Source organism: Myotis davidii, unplaced genomic scaffold (assembly GCF_000327345.1).
Source record: "Myotis davidii unplaced genomic scaffold, ASM32734v1 scaffold245, whole genome shotgun sequence".
Taxonomy (NCBI): Eukaryota; Metazoa; Chordata; class Mammalia; order Chiroptera; family Vespertilionidae; genus Myotis; species Myotis davidii.
In genome coordinates, this window is record NW_006296225.1 from 1,129,754 (window position 1) to 1,155,456 (window position 25,703).

General features: G+C 35.5%; 1 long non-coding RNA gene across 3 annotated transcripts in view; it reads left to right on the top strand.

The window, feature by feature from the left end:
• LOC102753246 overlaps positions 1 to 25,703 on the top strand; it is a 96,037-nt gene that overhangs the window by 38,757 nt on the left and 31,577 nt on the right. The window contains exons 2-3 of one of the 3 annotated variants that reach the window (XR_001515121.1): positions 5,409 to 6,598; positions 8,285 to 8,392. This is a non-coding gene — a long non-coding RNA (uncharacterized LOC102753246). Of the gene's footprint in view, positions 1 to 4,259; positions 6,599 to 8,284; positions 8,393 to 25,703 lie in introns of those variants that run through there. The other 2 variants (XR_436044.2, XR_001515120.1) reach the window with 2 other exon arrangements.

Below are 25,703 nucleotides of genomic sequence, written 5' to 3' on the forward strand. Positions count from 1 at the left end.
AATTGAGATTTTCTTTAGAGGGAGTTTTTATTTTTATTTTTTTAAATGTATTTAATTGATTTTTTACAGAGAGGAAGGGAGAGGGATAGAGTTAGAAACATCGATGAGAGAGAAACATCGATCAGCTGCCTCCTACACACCTCCTACTGGTGAAGTGCCTGCAACCAAGGTACATGCCCTCGATCAGAATCGAACCTGAGACCTTTCAGTTCACAGGCCGACGCTCTATCCACTGAGCCAAACCGGTTAGGGCTAGAGGGAGTTTTTAAATTAAAAATTTAATATTCTCAATAGTTATAGGGCTATTCAAATATTCCAATTCATATTGGGTAAGTTATAATTTGTGGTTTGAACAATTGGTGCACTATATCTAAGTTAGGTTCTGAGAGTTAGTGTTTGTAGTTTTCCCTTTCTTATTATCTTTGGATATGTACAGGGTCTGTAATGATATAACCTGCTTCATTCCTAAAGTTGGTTGTGTCTTCTGTTTTATTTGTAAGTCTTACTGGAGGTTTACCACGTCTATTGAGCTTTTCAAATAACTAACTTATGGCTCCATTGATTTTTCTCTATTGTTTTTCTGTTTTCAATTTCATTTATTTGTGCTCTTATCCTTAATACTTCTTTCCTTCCTTATTTCAGACTACAGGCCCGGTGCATGAAAATTTGTACACTTGGGGAGGTCCCTCAGCATGGCCTGTGACCTCTCCCAGTCCAGGAGCCTTCAGGGGTTATCTGACTGACGGCTTAGGCCTGTTCCCCATGGGCCTAAGCCGTCACTTCTTACACTTTCTCCTGCTACCATCGCTGCGCTTGCCAGCTATGAGCCTGGCTTCTGGCTGGGTGGCACTCCCCCTGTAGGAGTGCACTGACCACCAGGGGGCAGCTCTAGCATTGCGCGTCTGCCCCCTGGTGGTCAGTGTGTGTCATAGTGACCAATAGTTCTGCTGTTCAGTCAATTTGCATATTAGCCTTTTATTATATAAGATTGACTTTGCTCTTTTTCTTGGTTCTTAAGGTTGAAACTTTGATTATTGGTTTGAGACTTTTTCTCTTTTCTGGTGTATGCAACTAGTACTATCAGTTTGCCCCCTGAGCACTGCTGTGGCTGCATCCCATATATTTTGTTATGTTGTATTTTCATTCACTCCAGTGTATTTTTTCCCTTGAGACTTCCTCTTTAACTTATGGATTATTCAGAAGTAAGTTGATTACTTTCCAAGTATTTGGAGATTTTTCTGTTATCTTTCTATTACTGGTTTCTAGTTTGATTTCATTATGGTCCAAAAATACAAGGTACGGTTTTACTTACTTTTAATTTGTTGAGATTTTTTTTTTATGGACCAGGATATGGCCTATCTTGGAATATGTTGGTGGGAGCTTTAAAACAAGGTGTGTTCTGCTATTTGGGGGTAGAAAATTCTAAAAAATGTTATTAGATCCTACTGGTTGATGATGTCTTTGAGCTCTGTATTCTTGCAAATTTTCTGTCTAGTTGTTGCAAGAGCTGTGTTGAAGTTTACAATTATAATCATGGGTTTGTCTTTTTCTTTTCTATTCACCAGTTTTTACTCTGCATTTTACAGGGTTTTTTTTGTGTATAAACATTCAGGGTTTGTATGTCTTCCTGATGGATTGTCTTTTTTTTATAATTTTATGATGTTTACCTCTGATTCTGATAATTTTTTTTGCATTAAAGTTTCTTTTCTTTGATATTAATGTTATTACTCCTGCTTTAATGAATGTTTGTATAATATGTTGATATTTAATCTTTTCTTTTATATTAAACATTTGCTTTAGTCTCTGTTTACTTTTTTTAAAGTATGTTTTCTCTGTGTGGTTCAAATTTGGGAATTGCTATTGCTCTATCCTTCAGATCACTGATTTTTTTCCCCTCTTCACTTTTTTATTTCCATTATTATATTTTTCAGTTCTATAATTTCCATCTGGTTGTTCTTTACATCTTCTTTTATTTTGCTAATTGTTTTAATTATTTTAAAAGATGTTTCAACCATGTTCATGATTGCTCATTAGATTGCTCATTAAAGCGTTTTCATAATTGCTTTACAATCTTTGTGAGATAATTCTAATATCTCTATCATCTTGATTATTGTTTTACATTTACTTTGAGCTTTTCCTGCTTCTTGTATGAGAAGTGATTTTCAATTGAAATCTGGGACTTTTGGGTACATGTTATCAGACACTGGATGCAGAGAAAGATGAGTACACTTTGTCACTGCCAGGTGTAGGTAGAAGTCCACGTCTCCCTCTCCGGCCACCATTAACACCTAAGTAAAAGGGCTTCATGACTTTGCTGGGTTGGGTGAGGGATTCTGTACCCCAATAGGCCTCCAGTCATACCTCCCTGGCTAGAAGTGGGGGAGTGGTTTGTTGCCTACCCTGCCTGGCACCTTACAGGTTGGAGGAGGAGGAGGAGGAAGAGGAGGTAGCATTGTTGCTGCTGGGAAATTTCTAAGGTCTTGACTTTCCACTAGGCCTCCTCTGTTTGATACAGCCGTAACAGGATTGATGAAGGGTGCCTCATTACTGTTGAGCTGCGATGGAAGTCCAGGCTCCCTATTGTAGTCTCTGCACTGGCACTATGTTATGGCGGGTGTGGGACCGCCTGATAGGAATGAAGGTTTCAAATCCTATTCAGGCTCCCCTATACTTCCTGGGATTAGGGAGAGAAGGTTGGGGTGCTTTGTTTGAGTCCAGCAAGGATGGGTCACTAGGCTTCCCATTGGGACTTTGCAGGGGTGGGGTTTGTGTTTCTGTGGTGTTTGTCTGGAGCAAAGTGATGTCTTTCTAGATACTGCCCTTCCCTGGTCCTTCATCTAGAAAGGGCAGTCTTTAGCTGGGCTTTTCTGGGCTGGACCAGTTGGTTTCTCTGGTTCCCATACTTCCTCAGCTGTAAGTTTGGGTAACTGAGGCAAAAATGAAATCCAAGGACCTCACCACCATGTAGTTCAGTGATGGCGAACCTTTTGAGCTCGGCATGTCAGCATTGTGAAAAACCCTAACTTAACTCTGGTGCCGTGTCACATAAAGAAATTTTTTGATATTTGCAACCATAGTAAAACAAAGACTTATATTTTTGATATTTATTTTATATATTTAAATGCCATTTAACAAAGAAAAATCAACCAAAAAAATGAGTTTGCGTGTCACCTCTGACACACATGTCATAGGTTCGCCATCACTGAGTAGTTCTTCGGGTCCTGAGGTCCCTGACTGCTCTGTCTTCTTCTCTCCATCTTTCCAAGTCTCCTTACATATGTTTTCTATATTATGTCCAGGATTGTTTTTAGTTGTATTTAGCAATAGTATTAGGAAAAACTAAGTCTATTCCATCTTCCTGAAAGAGAACGTTTCCTTTTTCTTTTTCTTTTCTCTTTTATTTCATTTTTTTAAATTGAGAGGATAATATACAATTTTCACATTAGGTTCTGTAAGGAAGTTAAGCAGAGTTATGAAAAACTGATGAGTAAATTTTGTGTTAAAAAGAGAAAACAAGACAGAGAATGCATCTCTATCTGTAATTTGTTTTTTAATATCCATTTCACTTCCACTTTCCAATTTATACTAGTATGTTTCTTGGCTAGTTTGACACCAATAAATGCTCCCTCCGGACTAGCAATACTTATTTAGAAGTGAATTTTTCTCACTTGAAAGTTCTTCCTGAATGACTGCCACTTGGGGCTTGCCCATGTGATTCATTACTGTTCCCCTGTGCTTATTATACTTACTTAATAAATATCTGCTGAAAAAAGTGAATGAGAACTAACAATTAAAATTTTTCTTTCTATTAGAGATTATCTACTTTTTTCTTGCTGTGCTGAGGCAGGGGACCCATGTGTCTACAAACCACGCTTGATTCCCTACCAGGCACTCTAAGCACATGTTAGGACATGAGCAAAATTTGTCCAGAATTTCACCATCTAGAAAAAAGCAATTTTAATTTCCGCACATATGTTAGTTTTTGTTTTACGGTTTAGAATTTTTTTTAAATTACAAATAGGGAGTACACCAGAATACTAGTAGTTCTTGTGTGTATTGGTGTGTGTGTTTGTGTGTGTGTGCATGAGCACATTTCATTCCTATTGCTTCTAAAGAAAATGACCTTAAAAAACAATACAAAAAAAAGACCACAGACTATTTTTAGGATATGTTCCTTAGATCCTTGAATTTTTTGGATGATTTTCTTTTATTAGGCAAGTCATGGTTTGGTTATCTTTTCATATCTTTGTCATGCATTATGCAATGTGTGTGTGTACATGGAAGAGGGGTAACATTAGTCCATCATTTTGTAAAGCCCTTAATATAACTTTATTTTTTACAAAATTATACTTTAGATAAAGACCCTCCCATCATCAAAACATTTTTTTTAATGCAGGTAGGAGAACATGACTGTTTTTGATACTACTGACTATATTTGGTTTAAATACTAGTAAGACTTGCTTTTCCGCTTAGCTTTAGATTCCGCTTAAGGAAATGGTGAAAGATTTAATTCACTGTACTTTTGTTAAGAAAGTATGGAAATGTTTGTCCATGGGAACTTTGGTCTCCTGCTAGAATGGAAATTCATTGGGGAGGGGGAACCGTTTCATTTTATTGCCTAAGAGCTGTTGATACACTCCCTGCATCTTTCAAAGGCATCTTTCATGCCAGACAAGCAAACTGTAGCTTGTGAAGGAACAGAAAGAGCACCTCTTACAGGAGTCAATCTCGGCAAACAAGCAGAGCAGCTGTGCTAGGTGGCGATGAGATTACCACGGGACCCAGTCGCAGGGTTTTGTGTGGTCTAAGAGACAACTGGCTCTTCTCTCAGGGGGCCACTTGGAGGGAGATGGCAGCAGTCACGCGTCCCCACTGCTGCCGGTGGATATTGTGGCCATTTAGGACAAAATCAGTACCAGATTAAATCAGAAAGTAATAAAACGCAAGAAGACTCTCCGAGCTTTTAAATCTTAATGTGAGAAATGAAAACAAATGTCCTGGGCGTGTGTTGCTTGTTGCGTTCAATCGTGAGGAAAAGGAAACAGAGAAAGGGTGCCTTCAACTTAGAAAACTTGCAGGGCGGTCAGTCTTTTCATTTGAGAGCCATTTGGGTGTGTTGTGAAATAAAGTTGCAGAGTAGGCATGTTCAGACCTTTTTTTTTTTGCTACATTTAGTAGGAAAGATTCTTCCCTCCCCGCCCCTGAACTACAAGAAGCCAGAGTTTTCTGTGCAAACAGGCATTGCAAGAATCAGATTCACTTTGGACGACTCTTCACATTCCAAGTCATCATTGCATTAGGCAGCACAATTCCATCTCTGGTTGATGGGCAGAAAAAGTGGGCAGCTTGCCAGGTAGACGTTTCCATGACTCCCAGCCCCCAAAGGTGATGCGTTTTTTTTTTTCCAGCTAATTCAATGAAGAGTGGGCTGAACTTTGGGTCTAAACGAGACAATAGCTGCCTTCGCAGTATCAGCAGAATGGTTGATGGGAACGCACTCTACATTTGGCAGAGAACCATGTGACCTGACGACTGAGATTTTGTGATGGTGCCAACGGAGACTTGGATAGCAGCAACCGTCCTGACTTTTTTCTTCTTTTCTAGCCCGGCTCAGAAAATGGTGGATCTTAATACTTGACTTTAGCCAGTCTCAGCAAGCGACTGAGCTTTGAAGCACAACTTCGCCTTTATTCTGGGTTTTTGGCAGGCCACCAGGAGGCTGTCCCTTTCACGCCTGATAAATTCTGCTGCTTATCTCTAAATAGGAAAAGGGAAAAAAGGGGGGGGGAAATATAAACAGAATATGGAGGCATAACAAGTGAATCCTAAAATTGTGTGTTGTGCATTTCGGTTTTTTGCCTTTTCTTACTGCTGATTTTTTTTTTTTTTAATGTTCGTATCATTTCTGCTTGCTGAAGAATCCAAGGAGTTGTTTTTTTTGTTTGTTTTTTGGTTTTCTTTGTGAGGTTTTTTGGGGTTTTTTTTTTTTGGTTTATAATGAACAGGCATTTGAACTGGGCAAACAGGACGACAGCAGCAGTGATCATGAGATCATTGCAGCAATGTAGCAAACTGGCACCCTGCCTTCTCACCCTTTTGGTTCAGGAGACCAACGTGTGCAATCCTCATTTCTGAAGTCAGCACAGCCTGGAAGGATTCCTGGTCTCTCCCACCTTCGACCACTGCGCTGCCAGGGCCGGCAAGGATTGGTGCAGCTCCTGCGCAGTGCTTTGTGCCTGGAATACCGAGAAGGAAGAAAAAGAAGACGAGCACCCTCGTCCTTTTTGCAAGAAATCACAGGAGCCCTGAAGAAATGCAAAAAAAGAAACCTGAGTGTGTCCCACTCCATGCAACAGTGATGAAAAAAATGAGACTTCCCTGCTCAAAAACAAAAACAAACAAAAATCCAAACCAAAACAAACTAAAAAAAAAAAAAAAAAAGCAAACATTGGCTTGTATAACTCCAGAGGCATCGAGCTTGGTAAAGCAGCTTTGTAAGGCTTCATGAGCAAATGAGCCTTCTTTTCCTTTATTATTTCAAAAATAAGGCCTAATTAGCAATGTGTTCCACTTGGTGAAATCGCACCTTTCATATCAGGTATAACTCTTTTTGTTGTTCTTTTTAAGCCTACTGTTCTCTAAGAGGGAATCCTTGAACTTTCAGTTTACTCTTAACTCATCACCCACTTTACTCTTGTTAACTTTTCCCTTGTGCTCTCTTGCTCTAATCCTGATTAGAATAGCAACTAACTAAAATAGAAAAATCTCTATGAAAAAGTTGGTACATGTTTTTATGTCTGATATCCATAGAAGTTTTGGAAAGACATTCATATGTTATCTGTGCTTTTTGCGTACAGGATTAGTTTTTGCTATCTAAGAAAACTGAGTGTTTAGCCCTATTTGCTAAAGAAACTAAATCTTTCATGTGCTTGTGACTCCTAATTTTAAGTGTGAAACGAGAAACTTTTTGGACTCCTAAAAAAAGGGGGGGTCATATTAGAATATGCATTAAAATGCTGGTAAATAAAATTAGTTAGGGGGGATCTATATTTAAATATTTTACCAGGATTTCAGTATAACCAAAATAGGGCTGAAAAGATTATGTTCTCAGTTGCTAGGAAAAAAGAAGCTTGTTTCACAATAATACTGTCTTTTAAAATATACTTTAAAAGAAGTATTTGTCTTAGAGCCGTTGCAGAGTGCATTGGAAATAGCCATTAAGTATTTTAGTGGGAAAAGTACATATAAACTTGTTTTAAGTTTCTAGTAATGTATTGGCTCAGCAGATAAATACATTGCATTCTAATAATTATGTCTATTTGTATAACTAAGTAGCTAAGGAATTTAAGTATTTTATAGTAAAACCCAGTTTTGCTTCGTTCAATGGGTAAGGATTAACAGATGTATGCTACCTATTTTAATTTTGATTAAAACTTTATAATTATGTTTAAAATTGTTTAAAAAATAAAATGCTTTTGAAATAATAGAATGTATAAATGAAGCCTATAATCTGTATATTACAAATTGATACTATCATATTTTCCATGAAAATACTAAACATTAGCAAACTTGTGCTTTTAAAATCATATTTCATTATATTGAAAATACATAGGGGAGACAATGAATAAATATAGAACTGGTGAATTCTACTTTCTTTTTGGTTATTCTACAAAGAATTATGGGGAATTACAAATATCCTATATACTGATAACATTCAAATAAAATGTTTTATTAAGTTTATGGGCTATTGTTCCCTAATTATTTTTTTAAAGAGCTTTTGTTCCTTTATGCTGCCTTAGCTAATGGAACATCAACTTTCACAGTCCTAATTAACATTTATAAACCTGTTTTTATGTTTCAAGATCCTTCAGTTGAAAAACATTATTTTAAATGTTATTTTTAGAAACCATTAATCTCCACACTCTTAATTATCTTATTAAGCTCATGCCAAATCCAAATCTCTTTTCAGCTTTCACTAGTTCATTGTACAAAACCTAGTCGCTTCTTTAATAGTCATGCCTCCTTTCACTTTCAAAACTGTTACTGTGAAAATAACACCAACTAAAATGAATGCATAAATGCAAACTATGAAACCACATTATATGTCATATGAGTAGCCTTGGGTGGGGCTCTATGAGTCGTCCAAGCCTTAAAAAAAAATAGTTTAAAAGGTTTTGCCCATTTTGATATTGTGTTTTCTTCTCGATCGTCTACCTTCACTCCCACTCAGATGCTCCTTCTAGACAGCAGTTGTCTGATATTTCTCCTTTTGTGGTTGTTTTAGGGACAAACTTAAAATGGATATGAGAAGTGAAGAAAGTGATCATAGGAGAAAATCATCTCAGGTAAAAATAAAAAGTAAAAAAGCAATCAATATTTAATATTTTGATTACAAAATAATTTTGACTGTGTTAGTTATAAGAATTAGTTTCATATTCTTTATGAATCTAGCTGTTGGGGTTTTAATTGATGGTTTGAGAATTTATATTACCCGCCTCTGAAAAATTTTTGTCTGAGTTTATGAGCAAGATACTGTTTGAGTCACTTTGAATGTGTATGGAGGCATCCATACATATAACATAGCTGAAATATGGTTGAATAGGAAGTTGTTTAGGAAAAGAAGGAAAAGCGTATTTTATAATTTGTTGTGCCATATAAAAGGAAGTGAAATCTGGGAGGAGGGAATAAAGTCATGATTTTTTAAAAACATATGATCTAATAAGACAATGAAACCAAAATATACATTTTTATAGTTATGATAAATCCAAAACAGATGCTACCATTTATTGCACATCTGAATTTGTGAACTTATGTTGAAATATTTTACTATAATTGAATGCATGAATCTTGAATGTTAATATTTTAAACTTATTAATTAGAATAATTTGAAAACAAATAATGGCAAAAATTATGGAGACCAAATTCTGTGTGTAAAGTTTATAAAATACATTTTATATTATTTATTTCAAAATATGTAAATATACAGTAATTTTTATGTAGTGCTACTATTTTTCACAATGAAGGTATAATTGAAAAATGCTAAATATGTGGATATGAGTAAAACAACTAATGAGTGCACAAGTTATAATTTTGTTGCTGTTGAGTTTAGAGTCTTAAAAAACATATATGTGGCTGTCTTTATGTTTATTCTTGTATGTTTGATCATGGTCTGGTGATTTAAATATTTTTAATAAACCCAACCTGTTGACAAGATGAGAGATGTACGTAGTCATACGTTATGTTTTAAATAAATTATTTTTGAAAAATACATTTAAATATATGGTGTATAAGAGGGATGATATCCTGTTTTATGAAATAGATCTGGAGTATAAATGTTAGCGCACAGGAGTAGTAATAATGCTATAAATGTGTGATTAATTTAGTTTTCTAATATTTATTTATCTAAGTATTGTTAATTTCAGTATTATTCTAACTAAGGCCAGCTATATTTAGGACTTTTAAATAACTTCCTTCAGTACTCTGCCTAGTCAACAACATTTTACTTATTTATGAGAAAGTTATATGTTATCAATTCCTTGAAACCACTAACTGAAGCTTTAAAAGAATTAGAACAAACACAGGCTAACTCTTACACAATTAGCTTAATAGTTAATTTTGTCTTAATTATAGGCTCATAACACTATATTCATGCCTCACAATTACATAATTCATACATGCATGTATGGATTATTTTTTCTTTTAAAACTCATCATTTGTTAGAATAGTCTAATTCTAAAATACTATTAAAACATAAGTAATCTGGAAAAATCTTTCAATACAGTATTTTTAAATTCTTATGTATATAAAATCTTCATTCAGTTTAGAATATTTATGACGGGGATAGGCATACTTAGAGCATTTCAGCATTTAACATATTTATACTAAAGGATCAGTATTATTATTTTCATCTACTAATTTCATCAGATATTTTCAACAAATCCTACTCTAATGAGATGTTGCCCATTGGCATAAACCCGTAGATCCGATCTTGTGGTGAAGTGGACCGCACAAGCTCGCTTCTATGGGTCTGTGTCAGTGTGGTGATGTGACAAAATCCTATACACAATGCTGTTAACTAATATTTCAATCAAACTCCTGTAAAAATCTAGTTGATTACTTTTGAAGTAATTATATTTTGTTTTTTTATGTATATAGTAATCTTCATCTGTCTTACAAGGCAGGTTTAATTGTTGACCACTTGGAAGAGTTTGCTGCAAAGCCATTCAAATTTGAACGCACGTAGAGTAAATTGATTAAGAAACTTGGATTTTTTTATAGCAAGTTATGAAAGATCTGAATCGAGCCTGCCCAGAAATGCCAGTTCCCATTATAGTGGTTAGTGTACCTCATCAACTTCAAAAGGAAAATTAAAGATGTTTGGATTTATGTGTTACTAGTAAGCCTTTTTCTCTTGAAAAGGGAAGCTGAATGCTATTGACTTTTAATAGCATTAATTGCTAGTACAGCTATGCCGGGAGAGATGTCAGAGGACATTTTGTTTGACCTATGCTGGAAACCCAAGAGGTTAGAATAGTCCTAGTAGACACATAGTAAGCTAATTGGTAAAATGTTAGACTATTATATCTACATCCTTGCCAAGCCCTTAGGTGTATGGCCGCCATATTTGGAGGAGCTGACTGAAGATGTGATAAGGAGTTTGAAGCGACAGTGGAAGCTGTGTGCATCCGGGTTGAGGTAGTAGGTTGTATGGTTTAGAGTTATACCCTGGGAGTTAACTGTACAACCTTCTAGCTTTCCTTGGAGCACACTTGAGCCATCGAGGAATTCTTCATCACTTTAATCTAATTGAGCCAATTTCTGTGTGAGAAGGTAATGTGTCATGAGTATTTTTAATAAATTGAACCTTGATTACATTAAAATGATCTTTTTGTTTCTAAATATTAGATTATTCTATTATATCTACTTATAAACACTGGAAAATTTGTATTTCTTATAGGTCGTTACTCAGTGATCCAACATTTGTAAGAATTAGTGAGTAGTGACTTAAACTGTATTAATATTGCAGCTTTTTCACCCTTAGATTCACAAAATTTGGCACCTAATTTTGTAAGGTGATCACTGGTCTTTCTTCATATTTTTGTTAGATACTTAGATAAACAGTAAAAAAATGTCTGTCAGTGTCAATGACTTCCGGAGCACATTGCCTGAGTCTTTCTTATGACACATCACTTTCTCCATTATGTTATGTTAAGTGCTTGCTTATTTTTTTTCCATATTAGACTGTAAGCCCCATGAGGGCAAAGTCCATGCATATTTCTCATTGTATCCCCTAGAATGCCTTACACAAAGTAAGAACCAAATATTTATTGGATGAATGAATAGAGTATAAGATTTCACTATGTGATTATTTCTATTGAATATTTGATTGAATTACAATGGTGGTCACAAATCTGAGTTTTGTTTATTGCTTCTAAAATTTCCCTAAATTTAATTCCCAGACTGCTCTGATTCAGTAACATACTTGACTTATTTTTTGACTGTGTCGAGTGTGTTCACTCATCCTAGACATAAAATTTAAAATTTAGGAGTGCTTTATACCTAGCATAAAAATAATAGAATACATTTATTTTTATTAATAAGTTCATTATAGTTTATAATCTTAAATTTAGATTGTGCATATTTCTTTTGAATTTTTAAATTTCTGAATTTCCAGATGAATGGTTTTTATTTTAGCATCAATTTTAACATTAGCTTTCTGTATTCTGTACACTTCCCTTAATCTTCTACGCTTTATACTTGTACAGTATATCTGTTGTATAGACCAGAAACAAACCAGAACCATGTCAAGAAATCTATAATAATAAAAGCATAATATGCTAATTAGACTGGACATCTTCTGGACGTCCTTCCAGATGACCTTCCGGACAAAGCTGGGGTGGTGGGGGGCAGGGCAGAGGCAGCTGCAGTGGCAGGCAGGGGCCAAGGCAGAGGCAGCCCCAGTGGTGGGGTTGGGGGGGATGAGGGAGGGAAGAGTCTCTTTCATGAATTTCATGCATTGGGTCTCTAGTTAATAATAAATAAGTATATGGGGCATAATTTGAGGTTTAGATCACATTTTTGTTTAAATTAAAGACACCCACAATATCCTGTCTGTACATAGCAAATGGATCTCTTTGGAATCCATTAGCTTGCTGTCAACTTTAATGGCAGTGAATGTTGCAATTTATATAGAGAGGCTAGTTTAGATAGATCATCTTTCCATCACAGAATTAAATAGCTGTAGATATTAGAACTAATTTAAACTCTAAGCATGAAACATTGAATACATGAGAAAAGATTTGTAGATACAGGTATATGTTAAAAAATCCATTAAGACCCTGAGGTGTGTTGATGAGCTTTCTAGAGAACACTCTGGCATTCAGAATATTTCAGAATTTAGAATTTACCAACAATGGTAGTGAAAAAGGAACTTTTGAGGCACCAACAGGAAGAACACATGAAACTTAGAAAGCCCAATACCAATGATTTCAAGCAAAATTATTTGACTGGCATGCAGAAGTTAAAGACTAGTAGTCTCTAAGAAAGAAAAGTCTTTTGAAGGATTAATCAAGAGAAAATGAACAAGAGGCAGGAGATAAGAGAGCAAGAAAAAAAGCCTGAGAGAATGGACAGATGAAAACGACAGTGACTCCTAGCAAAGAGAAACAAGATGTGTGTAATAGTAGTGGTTCAACACAAAGGTGAAAGAAATAGACAACTGAATAGTAAACAATTCAGTTTTTGTGAATAATTTAGCCCTTGCGAACTAGGATAACTTTCTTGTGTGTGAATGTATGCATTTGTGTGTATTTCAATACTTAGTTCATAAATTCGGAGACCAGGTCATATACACATTGGTGGCCCAAATAGAATACTATTGCCAATAAATTCCTGTTTCTGTGCAGTGCAATGAAGTATATCATAGAAGTCAACTATGATGGGTGGTACAAGAATAATCTCATAAAAATACTATGATAAATGCATCAAATTGTGGGTCTCTTATCTACTCTATCCAAAGCAAACTGGTATTACAGAAGAATGGCTGAAAAGTGGCAAAGATGTAGCTATGACCTATTGTGTTAGTCATGCAGAAATCATAATTCTGAAAGGCAGAGGATATAATTAGCATCAACTAAGAAAATAGGGTGAGAATACTACATGGGAGAGTTATGCTTTCACTGGTGATTAATAATATCTTTTTCTCTTCCAGCTGTTGGAGTTATTTAACTTACTATTTTTTATAAAATAATGTTTAATGACAAATGCACAAATTGATAGAATTATATTTAAAGAAACTAAGATTCAGGACCATTGCTGGTGTCACTACCTAGAAATAGTTAACTTAGCCTAAGAAACTATGGGGAAATATATATTTATAGAGTTAACATTTAATGGGGAAACAACTATGCAGATTCAATAATTTCCAGTAATCATATTTTACTGTATACCAGGGTTTCCACATATGGTAACAGAGGAAGTGTGAAAATTTAGGAAACAATTAAATATCAGCAAATCATAATCTACTTAACCAATGTCTCTTATTATTTTGGGACACTAAATTGGATAGATAGATAGATAGATAGATAGATAGATAGATAGATAATAGATAGATAGGTATATCTTTATATCTGTAGTGGCTGATTTGCCTTAAATACTTTGTGGAATAAGGCAGGAAATAGTTGGAGTGGGAAGGAAGGGAGGAGAAGAAGAATGGAAGGAAAGACAAGGAAAATGAATTGCAAAGCAATTGATTGGGCATTACCAGAAAAGCCGAATTTAGTTCATAGTATTGAACTAAATTGTCCAAACTAACTATGGGAAAATCAGAAAGCTTATTTGGTAATTGGACTAAGTCTCCTTGAAACAATCCAGCAGTACATGAACTGTTATTAGAATAAGTCACACTCTGTATAATCATTTTCTGTTATTCCCTGTTATCAAAGGCTGATTCATGAACATAGGCGATTCTCCAAGATCCCCTAAATGATGTGATACAGGATTCTGCCACCCTGAGCGTTATTTTACATCCACACCTAATTTCTCGTCAATAGAACATAGGGATAACTCTTGAGAACACTGATCTTGACTACACCCATGCCAGCCCCTTAAAAGGTCCTTAGGGAAAGCCTGTGAATGATCATTAGGTGAAGGTTCTGTTGTAATAAGAGAGCATTTATCTCTCACTTGCTTACTAATTTCTACCATTCACTACACCTTACAAACAAACCCAACACTTGATAGTTTTTCAAGATTCTTGTGTATCATCTCTCTATCCAGAAAGCCTTTACTCTTTCTATAAGAGAGATTCTCTCAGTTTTGAATCCTCATAGCCCTTGCACCTTTTATTCCCACAAGGTTTTTCCAACTTTAATGAATAGTAAATACAAATGCCCAAAGGGGCTATGACTTACTTTTGTACCTCTTGCAATGTATATACTTTAACAGTTAGACTGAGTTAAACTTTAGATCATTTCTGAGCAATGAATAGAACCTATCTGTACCTTTAAATAGACTATGCTTCATCAGTAAAATCTTGTGTTAATCAAGATATTCTCCAGAACATGTCATTATGAGATATAAGATTTTTAAGACTATCTATAAGTTCTGTAGGCCAGATTTGATTAAGCATGTGCTATACCATTTGAATGTGATTTATGAAACTATCTTATTCTACTATTTATAATAGATCTAAGCTCTTCATGTACAAAAATACCTTTTTCAAAACTCACAACTCCTACATAGTGCTCAGTTTATAGGATGAATTCAAGAACTCTTGGGTGAATAATCAAAAAATCTTAAGTGAAATAAAAATATTATGTGATACAGTGGAGCGATTCTACATTTAAACTTTAAAATTCTAATTCTTTAAACTTTAAAAATTTAAATATTAAGACAAATTAGGAATATCACTTTTAACTTTGGGGAAGTCTGTTAGATGGGGGTTCTTGATTTTTAAGTTGGCATTGTTTTGTGCATGCCTGTATTTTTAACCTCACTCTGTGCTGTGTGTAATGTGTAAGTTAAATAAGCTGCACATGTTTCCTCCCTACATCTGACTCCCCTGAACTCTCAATTCTGTTTCTCTTCATTCGATCTCTTAGAAACCTTACTTGACTACAATCATATTGAGCCTGTGTTTCCCGTTACTTTTGTTTAGATAATATGTAGTAAAGTTAGATTGTAAGCTGTATAATCCATGTGTATGTTTACTTAGTAAGCACTTAAATAGTATTTGATTGAAATTGAAACTAAAATATAGATTTATAAACTGTAAGAACTTTAGAGATAATCTGGTCCTTTTTCCAGATGACCTAACTGAGTGTTTCATGACCTTGCTAGGGTCAATTCACTAGTATAGACACTACCTAGATTTCTGTTCAGATAGGTAATCTATCTAGGATGAAATATTTTATGTTTGCTATCAATAGATTTTCAGCTAGTTTTCAATTGCTATCAATAGATTATTGGGTAATGGCATTAAACAAGTTTTAATTAGTTGATTGATATAATAATAAGGTTTTGTTTTGGAAAGACTACAAAAAGGTAATTTATTATCAGATTCAAATGTGATAGATATATAATTAATATTATTTAAAATGAACTTCATATCCTTCTAGTTCTTTCTTTTCAAGTACAAGTACAATCTTATTCTTCTAGGCATAGAGAGAAAATTCTCTACCTTCTAGCTCAGGGGTGGGCAAACTTTTTGACTCGAGGGCCACAATGGGTTCTTAAACTGGACCGGAGGGCCGGAACAAAAGCATGGATGGCGTGTTTGTGTGAACTAATATAAATTCAAAGTAAACATCATTACATAAAAGGGTACAGTCTTTTTTTTCAATAGTTTTATTCATTTCAAATGGGCTGGATCCGGCCCATAGGCCGTAGTTTGCCCATGGCTGTTCTGCTGTAGTTTGCCCATGGCTGTTCTAGCTCCACGGTGTTATAACCCCTTCTTCCAGAACTCTTCTCCATGGGAGAGGAGTATGGCCTAGTATTTGTGACGTGTGATAAGTAAAAAGGGAATAAGTAAGAATTGGTTAGTTAACCTATTAGTATTGTGTTGTTTAGGAGAACAAAAGTTAATCTGAAATGCTAACCATAACTTAGTCTGACTGAAGAACTCAATTGCTTATGCCCCCCCCCATGAAATATGCAAGATATAATTATGTTATATAAGTTTCATGAACTTAAATAACTTCAGGTTCTAAGAAGTATAAGATAGACTTTAAGACAAAAGGAAGTAATGGAAACTGTGGTAGACCAAGGAAGGCACACTCACTTTCAAGTTATTCCAAAATGACTTCTGTCAATCTAAATCTGGCCCATGAGGGCAGCCAGTTTTCCATTTTGGTATGCAAGCATCACATTGTACAGGAAAGCTTCAATAAATCTGTTCTTTTGATAAACCTAACAGCATTTTTACAATGGAACTAGACAATTGAGAGTATCTATATGTTCAATAATTCTAAAGTGTATAAATAGGATAAATTCTTACACACTTCTATGTGTTATTTCAAATATGTGCGTTGCTGTTATTTTAAATAGACATGTATGCTCCATGATAGTATGTAAATTTTCTCAACTTTAATTAACTAATGAAAGAATATTCATTGCTCAAGCAATACCTACCAATTGTAATATTGCCTTGATCCTATTTTAATGAAAGAAATGTAGTAGAAGTAAGTGTAGAGGTCCTAGTAGTAGTAAAGGTATGTAGTTTTAGGGTCCATCTGCATCTAATTCTCAATGTACAAAACAATAAAATCCATATACTTCTTATTCCTCATTATTGATGCTAAAGACAGATGGATAGATAGCAATTTCAAGTCAGAAAAATCAAAAGATTAAATAAAGTGAACACAAAGTTCAAGTGTTCTCATCTCAGTATAGTCTTACATTCAGACAAGTGGATATAGTTTAAGAGTAAAGTAACTGGTATTGTTGTTAATTGTATTTTATTGTGTTATAATTAAAGAACCAGTTGTGCATAAATCTAGAACTAGAGCTAGATCAGGTTCCTGTCTTACATCGTAATTTAACCTGATAAACTAAAATCTGGTAAGTAGAAATGATACAACCAATTATGACAACACTGAGTTTATAGTAATAAAAGAGACATGTGTTTGTAATTTTGCAATGTGTAGCACATTCTTATTTAATACAATTGAAATTAGTAATTGAGCAGTTAATCCACAAAGATTTTTGAAGAAAGATATTAAAAATTAACATATACATAAAATACATATTTTGTTTAAATTTTAAAACTTGGAAAAAAATTGAAAGCTTGATTATATATTTATTTGCCAGTGTTTTTATCAAAGCCAAGAAATATTTTGAGTTTGGGTTGCTGGTCACAGATTGTCATCATTTTTCTTTCTGTAAATCTCATAATGCATCGTCTATGAATTATAATTTTTGTTGCTTCATAAATGTATTTAAGTATAAATCCAATGGAAAGAAATCTGAAAGCAGAATCCCATATTCTCTATGAATTTTCTAATTTTTTTTAATTTAAATATGTTTTTATTGGTTTTAGAGAAACAGGAAGAGAGAGGGAGAGAGAGAGGGAAACATTGGTTGCCTTCCATACACATCCAGGGATAGAACCTACAAGCTGAGTATGTGCCTGACCAGGAATCGAACCGATGACCATTTGGTGCACAGGACGAAGCTCAACCAATTGAGCCCTACCGGCCAGGCTTGATAGCAGTTTTAAAGGGACTGAATTTCAAAAATTCTCCAGTATATATCATCTCTTATTATTTTTATACTCATACTTAAATTGGTTTGTATAGTATTTAATTACATTATACAATTTTTTATTTACCCAACAGACATATATTGGTTTGGGAATAAACATAATTGACTACCTACCAGAAAGCATACAAATCATTTGTTGGGAACAGAAATACTTGGGTGTTCTAGAACTTTCTAGGGCAGTGGTTCTCAATGTTGAGAACCATTTATCTAAGGTAATAAAATGTTTTCTTCATTGCCCTAAACAGTAGCCACAAGCCATATGTGGGTATGGAACATTTGAAATGTGGCTAGTGTGATTGAAAAACTAAATTATACATTTAGCTAATTTCAATTTAAGTAGTTATGTGTGGCTAGTATCTAATGTGTTGGACAGTGCAGTACTAGAAAGTGGTTCTCTTACAGTTGGCATGTCAGGTAATCTTTAAAGTGGCGCATGGTTAAGAGTACTTCTGTAGTTTAATCAATTTTGAGGAGAAAAATGGCTTTGGAAACTCACGTTGAGTTAGAATTCAATTGGTTTTCTTTTATTTTTTTTTATTTTGCTCCTGTTTGAGTATAGATTTAGCTTTCTGGATCTTAAAACTTTATGTGCAAGAAGGAAGTCCAAACATTAGGAATTGCAGAGGTTTGCAACTCTTTCTGAAGCATTCCATCAACGTAAACCTATTTATAAAGTAGTCATTGCTTCTCACATTGGCGAATAGAAATTTCTTAATTAAGAACATAGATCCATCAGAACCACAGGATGAACTTGTTGAGTCTCTGAGCCCTCTAAAAATACTTATAAGTACTTTAAATATATGTGGGTGTGTTTATTTTTCGCAGGAAAATGTCCCAGCTCTTGTTAGGTTATCTTAGGAGTCCATGATTTCTCAAAAACTGTAAGAATAGTGCATTTGGGTTGCTGTTTAATACCTTTTGATGTACCAGGAAGTTGATCAAGTAGTAAACCTGATAGCATTGAAAGCCTTCTCTCACAAATATTATAAAGCTGTCTGTCTGCCCATTTGTCTACCAATCTATCTATGCATCAATCCACATATATTTCAAATTACAGTTTCTATATGTAATCAATTATGTAAAAAATAATTAAATATTATGTAATATGTATGCAATTTAATTAATGATATGCATACTTTAATTAATTGGCTAAACCTGTAGAACATGGTTGAGAAAAGAAAGAATAGTTCAACTCCTTGGAAGGATTCAGTAAAATTAGCTTCAAATAAAATAGCTGAACTTACTGTCATATTAAATTTGAATTTAATGTTTCCAGTAACTTTGTTTGATCCATCAACTATTTATCCCAAACATATCAGGTAGGATGGCTTCATAGGTGACACTATTAGTCCTCTTTTAAGTGTGAGAACACCACAATCAGGGGCTTATAAAATTTCTTACAACCACATAAATGGGAGATCCTAGGACCGAAACAAATGTGTCATATCAAAAGGAGTTGATGTCAACTACTTTGTTATCATGTCTCCAGTGATGGAGGCTCACCACTTGAAAGCAGTAGGTACATGCAGTAAGAGTTTGAAAATAAGACTTACGCTACTTCATTCAGAATAAAAGTCCAGCTTCACTAGTCAAAGCTTCCTAGACCAGTATTTCTTTCCATTCAGAGACCCACACAACTAAAATTCAAAGAACTCTTTTGTGTTTTTGATTTTTCAAAATATAGAATAGCAGAATGTTGCCAGACCTACCTGACAACAGCAAAAGTAGTCATTTCTAACTGGGAATTTATCAGAATGTTTATTTGATGGTAAATATTGAGCTGCATCTATTATATAATGATCACATCTGCTCTTAAAGTCTAAGTGTTTCAAAATACAGGAGTACAATAAACAGACTACTTGAGATTAACTGATTGGTATTTGAGAAACATCTAGCATTGTTCCTTACATAATCTAGAGACTCAGAGAAGGCTTTTTTTTCTCTCCTCTAATAATGTTAGCTTGACACTGCTTATTATTCACTGGGTTTTAAGACCGCTTAGAACAGTGGTTCTCAACTTTATTGCTTGAGGACATGAAGAAAGAGGGGACTGTGTGGTGGGAGGTGCCAGTCCTTGGAGAAAGTCCTCAACGTTATTCAGATTTTATGTCTGCAGGGGCACACATTCCAACAGGCATTATTCTGTGATATGATTTCAGAGGCCTCAGAAAGGTCACCCCTGCTTCAAAATAGCTGGTCTTTCCTTACACATTAAACTTAGCATATCATTCATTCCCTGGTCCCCAGAAATATAGAGATTGAACTTTAGCCCTAGAGTCAGGCACACCTGCATTTATAACAAACTAGAGGCCAGTGCATGAAATTCATGCATGGGTGGGGGGTGTCCGTCGGCTTGGCCTGCGCCATCTCCAATATGGGACATCCCTCTCACAATCCGGGAACGTTGGCTCCTAACTGCTCACCTGCCTGCCAGCCTGATTGCCCCCTAACCGCTCCCCTGCCAGCCCAATTGCCTCCAACTGCCCTCCCCTGCTGGCGTGATCTCGCCCCCAACTGCCTTCCCCTGCTGGCCTGATCACCCACAATTGTTCTCCCCTCCCGGCCTGTTCACCCCCAACTGCCCTCCCCTTCAGGCCGTCTTGTGGCGTTGTTGCGCGAATAGGTGATGACACTTAGGCTTTTATTATATAGGATATGCATCAACCACTATTACAAAAGCTGTATGATCTTCTTCTGAAACTTGAAAATGATGACACTAGCATTATGAGATTTTTGTGAGAATTAAAATATTTATATGGCACTTAGCAAGCATGGTGCCAGTAGATAGAGTTGAAAATATATTACTAACAGGAGCATCATTACACATTTTAAATGGTGCAGTGTATTGTTTACCTAGAAGTGCCCCTCAGGCGCAGTGTGTGGAATTTACAGAGGCAGAGCCAGTGACCGGAAACACTGGGAAGCTGTTTTCTTTGAGACCTCCTCTGTTGATTCCTGAACATCATGGCTTCGCTGCCTGGATTTGCTATTGTGAAAAAACCACATTTCATATATTCTTCTCAGTGTCAGATCATGGTAGACAGGAGTTCTCATCTTTTCCTCTGGAAATGATAATCCTTCTTCATGTATCTGAAGTTAAGTCTTTTCCTTTTTGCATCATCATTATTCTGAAAACATATGCAATCTGTCACCACTGTTTATATATGAAGTGATCAACTGCTTAAGTGTCTTAGTTTTCCCATCTGTAAAAAGGGTTAGCTCCTTCCCTGTTGATCTTCTCCAGACTCTTGAGAAAATAAAAATCTATAATGTAAAAAAAAAAGAAAAAAACACATCAGCATTCCCATGAATAGAAAATTAACCCATTTTAATTTATCTATAGGAAATTTTATAAGCAGATTTCCAGGGAAGGAGAAGTAACAGAGTATTTTTAAATTGTTCATTCCCAGGGAGAAGATCTCTATCAGTCTCTCAGTACCTCTGCTTATCTTTGTCTGTCTCTCTCTCTGTATCTTTCTTATCTGTGTGTCTCTCCCCCTCTCTTCCCGTTTTTCTTTTGTGTTCTTAGATCCTACTATTTCCATTGCTTAATTGTTTGCATTTCTGCATCTATTACTTTGTGAGTTCCTTTGTTTAAATCTAGTCATGTGCCAAAAGTAAAATAATACATACATACTAAATAAACAAATGAATTATTGAATTAATTAAATCAATTAATGAGAGCAGCTACAGAAATCTAGACTTCAGTTCATATGTAAAAGGAAGGTATTAGCTACAGTGTAATTAATGTATTAATTGTTGGCCTTCTTCTTGGTCATGACATGTCATAGGAAGCAACATCAGTTCTCTAAATTCTTCTTCACAGGTTCTTTTTCTAAAGCCAATCTTTTCATTCTGAGCAAGGGCACACACACCTTGCCCGTGTGATAGCATCCACTTACATTACACATTTCTCCCAGAAAATTGGGTGTATCTCTATGTTTCATAACTGAATTAATTTTTTTTTAGTCTGTAGAAACTAAATTTATTTTGTCATCCAGTGAAAGCATTTTTAGTAATTTTATTGTAACCAATTTTCATTTTAGGGAACAAACAGGAGGTTTTTGAACTGGGTTCAAACGTTTGTGAGGTCTGGAACATGATTATTCTTCTGTCTTTCCTCTGCTGAATAGAGTGCTTTGTCAGGGTGTTGGCTGGTTTCCCAAAGCAAGATAACTTCCAGAGAGGAAGCAACACAGGCTTCTCAAGTTCAATGGTCTGATGTACCTGGGGCCTGCTGTCCACTAACCACAGCTTTGATCCTGTCCCACAAACCTACAGAAAGCCCACACCTCCTTCCTAGGTCCTGGATGTGGACTTAAATACTCTCCAAGAAATAGTACCTGTACCTACTTGGGCCTAAGCACCTATTTTTCCTTGACGGTGGTGTCAGAGATTTTAGAAGCTAAAAGAGTGACCATGCCCTGCCCATTTTCAACTGCTGGTTATTTTACTTATGACTATGAAAGTGCTATGGCCTTCAGAGGAGGTCTTTGCAAATTTGGTGTCCGGTTGTTAGGTGCAGGGATGGCAGACCTTCTTTCTTTGCGTAGATATTTTCATCACAAACCATGGGCTTTAGATAGAGATTGCAAGATTTAGTAAATAAAAATATGGGATGCCCAGTTAAATTTAAATAAACAATGAATTTTTTTTAGTATTACTATATCTGATATTTTGTTATTTTTGTTGTTTATCTGAAATTAAAATTTGACTTCATGATTTTTATTTGGCAATTCCATTTTAGATAGTATTTTCCATAATGAAGTGTCTTATCCCATTTCTCCAAATGTGTTCCATTTGCATTGAATAAGGAAGTAGACGCTAATAGAGAAAACAGAATAAGATTTACCCATGAAATATCTGGGAAGAGCACACAAAATCAACATAATATTTTATATTAAAATAATAGAAAATTAGAGATAAACTTGTTTCTTAAATGTTAGGATTACGAAAACTGACGATTAGGGTATAATACTTTACATGATTAAACAAATAGTTTAGCAAATGATGTCTAATAAATGGAAGGCAGTTGATAACATCAGCATAAAATTCAGGGGATTAAAAAGTTTTTGTAATGTTAAAGACACATTAACGAGTGCATGGTATGATATTTCAAGCTGTCTTTGCGTTAGCTACAACAGGTTTTTTGAGAGTGATGGAGAGAAGATTTTCCAGAAAATGAGCATTCTGGTTAGTGTAATTTCACTTCTGAGTTAATATAAACAAAGCATTGCTTCCTTTTCACATGATCTGTTGCTATCAGTTACTTTAGAATCTTCATTAGCTTTTGAAACATAGGTTTCCATCACAACATAGTTTTTATACACATAACCTCCCCGTGTCTGTTTTTGCCCTTGGCTGGGCTAAATATTCTACATGGTGCCTAGAAGTCGGTGGTCTTCTCTCATTGTCTGGCTCATGCTTTAGTTTCTCCCCAGCTCGCAGCCCGATCGTTTCCCTCCTGACCATCCCAACTGCTCAATGGCATCCTTTCCAGTTTTGCTCACATGCCACCAGAGCCAAGTTTCCCAGCTGCGTCTTTTCCCCTCACTCATCAGCCCAAGGTTCTTTCCATCCTTGCAGCCTTGGACCACAAATAACAGACCTGGAGACTTTCAAAGTGTCACCCATCACCTCCCACCAGGCACATACATGCTTGTCCACGTGTTCACACGCAATGAATCTTTTCATTTTATGAGGCAATCTGTCCTATCAACTTGGCCCTGTTCCCTTTATTTTATACAGAAGGACAGAAACACATAAAGATCAGAGGATTATTGTCAAGTCACATAGTCACTAACGCGTCAAGGCTGGGACCTGGATCCCTTCATTAAATCAATCTTTTTCAGAGAGTTAAGATCTTCCTCTGCAGTTGGGATTTTATGCCACAGAATGGGGGGAGGGGGTTGTTTTGTTTTTTTGAGAATTAAATGAGGATGTAACATATCTAGCTGAATGGCTTAGAGTGGACTTTCAGAAAATGTTTCCTCCCCCCATTTTCACGAACAGACAGTTTTTTGGAATTTATTAGTAGAATTATTTTGTTGTTAATCCTCACCCAAGGATATTTTTCCATTGATTTTTTTTAATTTTGTTTTATTGCTTAAAATATTACAAAGAGTAGTACATATGTCTCCTTTTTTCCCCCTTGACCTTTCCCCGGTCCCCCTACCCCCCAGATAAACCAAAGGACTTATATGCATGCATATAAGCATAACCAATGGACACAAGACACTGGGGGGGTAGGGGAGGCCATTGATTTTTTTTAGAGAGAGTGGAAGGGAGGGGGAGAGACAGAGAGAGAGAAACATCGATGTGAGAGAGACACATTAATTGGTTGCCTCCTACAAACACCTTCACCAGGGCCAGGGATGGAGCCTGCAACAACGTACATGCCATAATCGAACCCAGGACCCTTCAGACCATGGGCCGACACTCTATCCACAGAGCCAAACGGGCTAGAATTTATTAGAAGACCTGGCTTTGGTGAGGGATAAGAAACTGTTCATTTCTTGATTTCTACCTACCTTGCTTTCTGACACTGACAATTTTATTTAACCTTTTTCGTAAGTTCCTAGTCAAAGAATAGTGTGTATTTTTCAAAAGTTATATTATCTTTCATACACAATAACATTTAAATTACTTGCAGGACATGTTTCCAGTATACCAACATGAACATAAGTCAGTGCTCCCTCCATCTCCTGGACCCATCTCTTTCCAGCCCAGCCCATACTCCACTAAATCCAGTCACACTGGGGCTCCATGCCCAAAAGTACCTCACAAAAGTGTTGTGTAATGGAAGGCAGCAAAGTGCAGAGGCACAGGCTTGTGAATGAGGCGGCTAGAACACAAAGAAGGCCCTACCATTTAGTAGCTATCTCTGTAAGCTTCACTTGTTTTATCTAAAAAAAAAAATAATAATAAATAATAAAAATAAAACTAGGACAATAATACAGTCTTAGATAGGATTAAATGAGATAGTATAATTTAAATTATGTTATCAGTTGCTTGCGATAGGGAAGGCAATTGGTAGAAGCTATTTTGATACAACAAAGATGAACACAAAGACTTTGATTAATCCGTTCCTTTTTTACTAAAAAGTTTTTCAATTACTTTTGGCAATATTGTATTTATTCCTGAAGATCTGCTTATCCCAATATTCACATTACAATGTAATTAATAACATTTAAGTTGCATGTTCTGGCAATTCCACTCCCGTTTCTTACTTGATATTTTATCATTTTCTATTGTTTAGATGGTCATTTTTAAAAAATCAGCCCTAGGTAATGAGTAAAGGGGACTTTTGCAATCATTTACTCCAATATTCTTATTTAATAACTAAGAAAACGGAAGTTCAAGCTCATTAATAACATTTATTGAAAATATCTGTCTCTCTATTTGCCTGTGAATTTATAAAGAGTAGAAAAATATAAATTTATATGATTAGATTAGCATTATAATGATTGGCATGGGGTGGAACCACAGTGATGAATATTCCCAGAACAAGTGAATGTCATGAAACCACTTCTGAATCCTAAATTAGTGCAATACTATATTTCCTTTCCTTCAAACTTCATCTTATTCTCCAGATTCACTTACTGAATATTTCTCTTCAAACGTTTGATCATCCTGGAATGGCCCATTTAAGCTGATCTTTTTTTTTTAATTTAAATTCTTTATTGTTTGAAGTATTACATATGTCTCCTTTTTCCCCCATTGAGTTCACCTCGCCTGCTCCCAGCACAGGCCCTCACCCCGCTATTGTCTGTGTCCATTGGTTATGCTCATATGCATGCATACAAGTCCTTTGCATGATCTTCAGAAGATCCAAGAACCCTCCTGGCTCTGTAATGCCATCTCTTACCTCATGTTGCAGTTGCAATGATGCAGACTCCAGGAGGCAGGCGCAGGGGACATGGAAGCTGTGCCAGTATTAT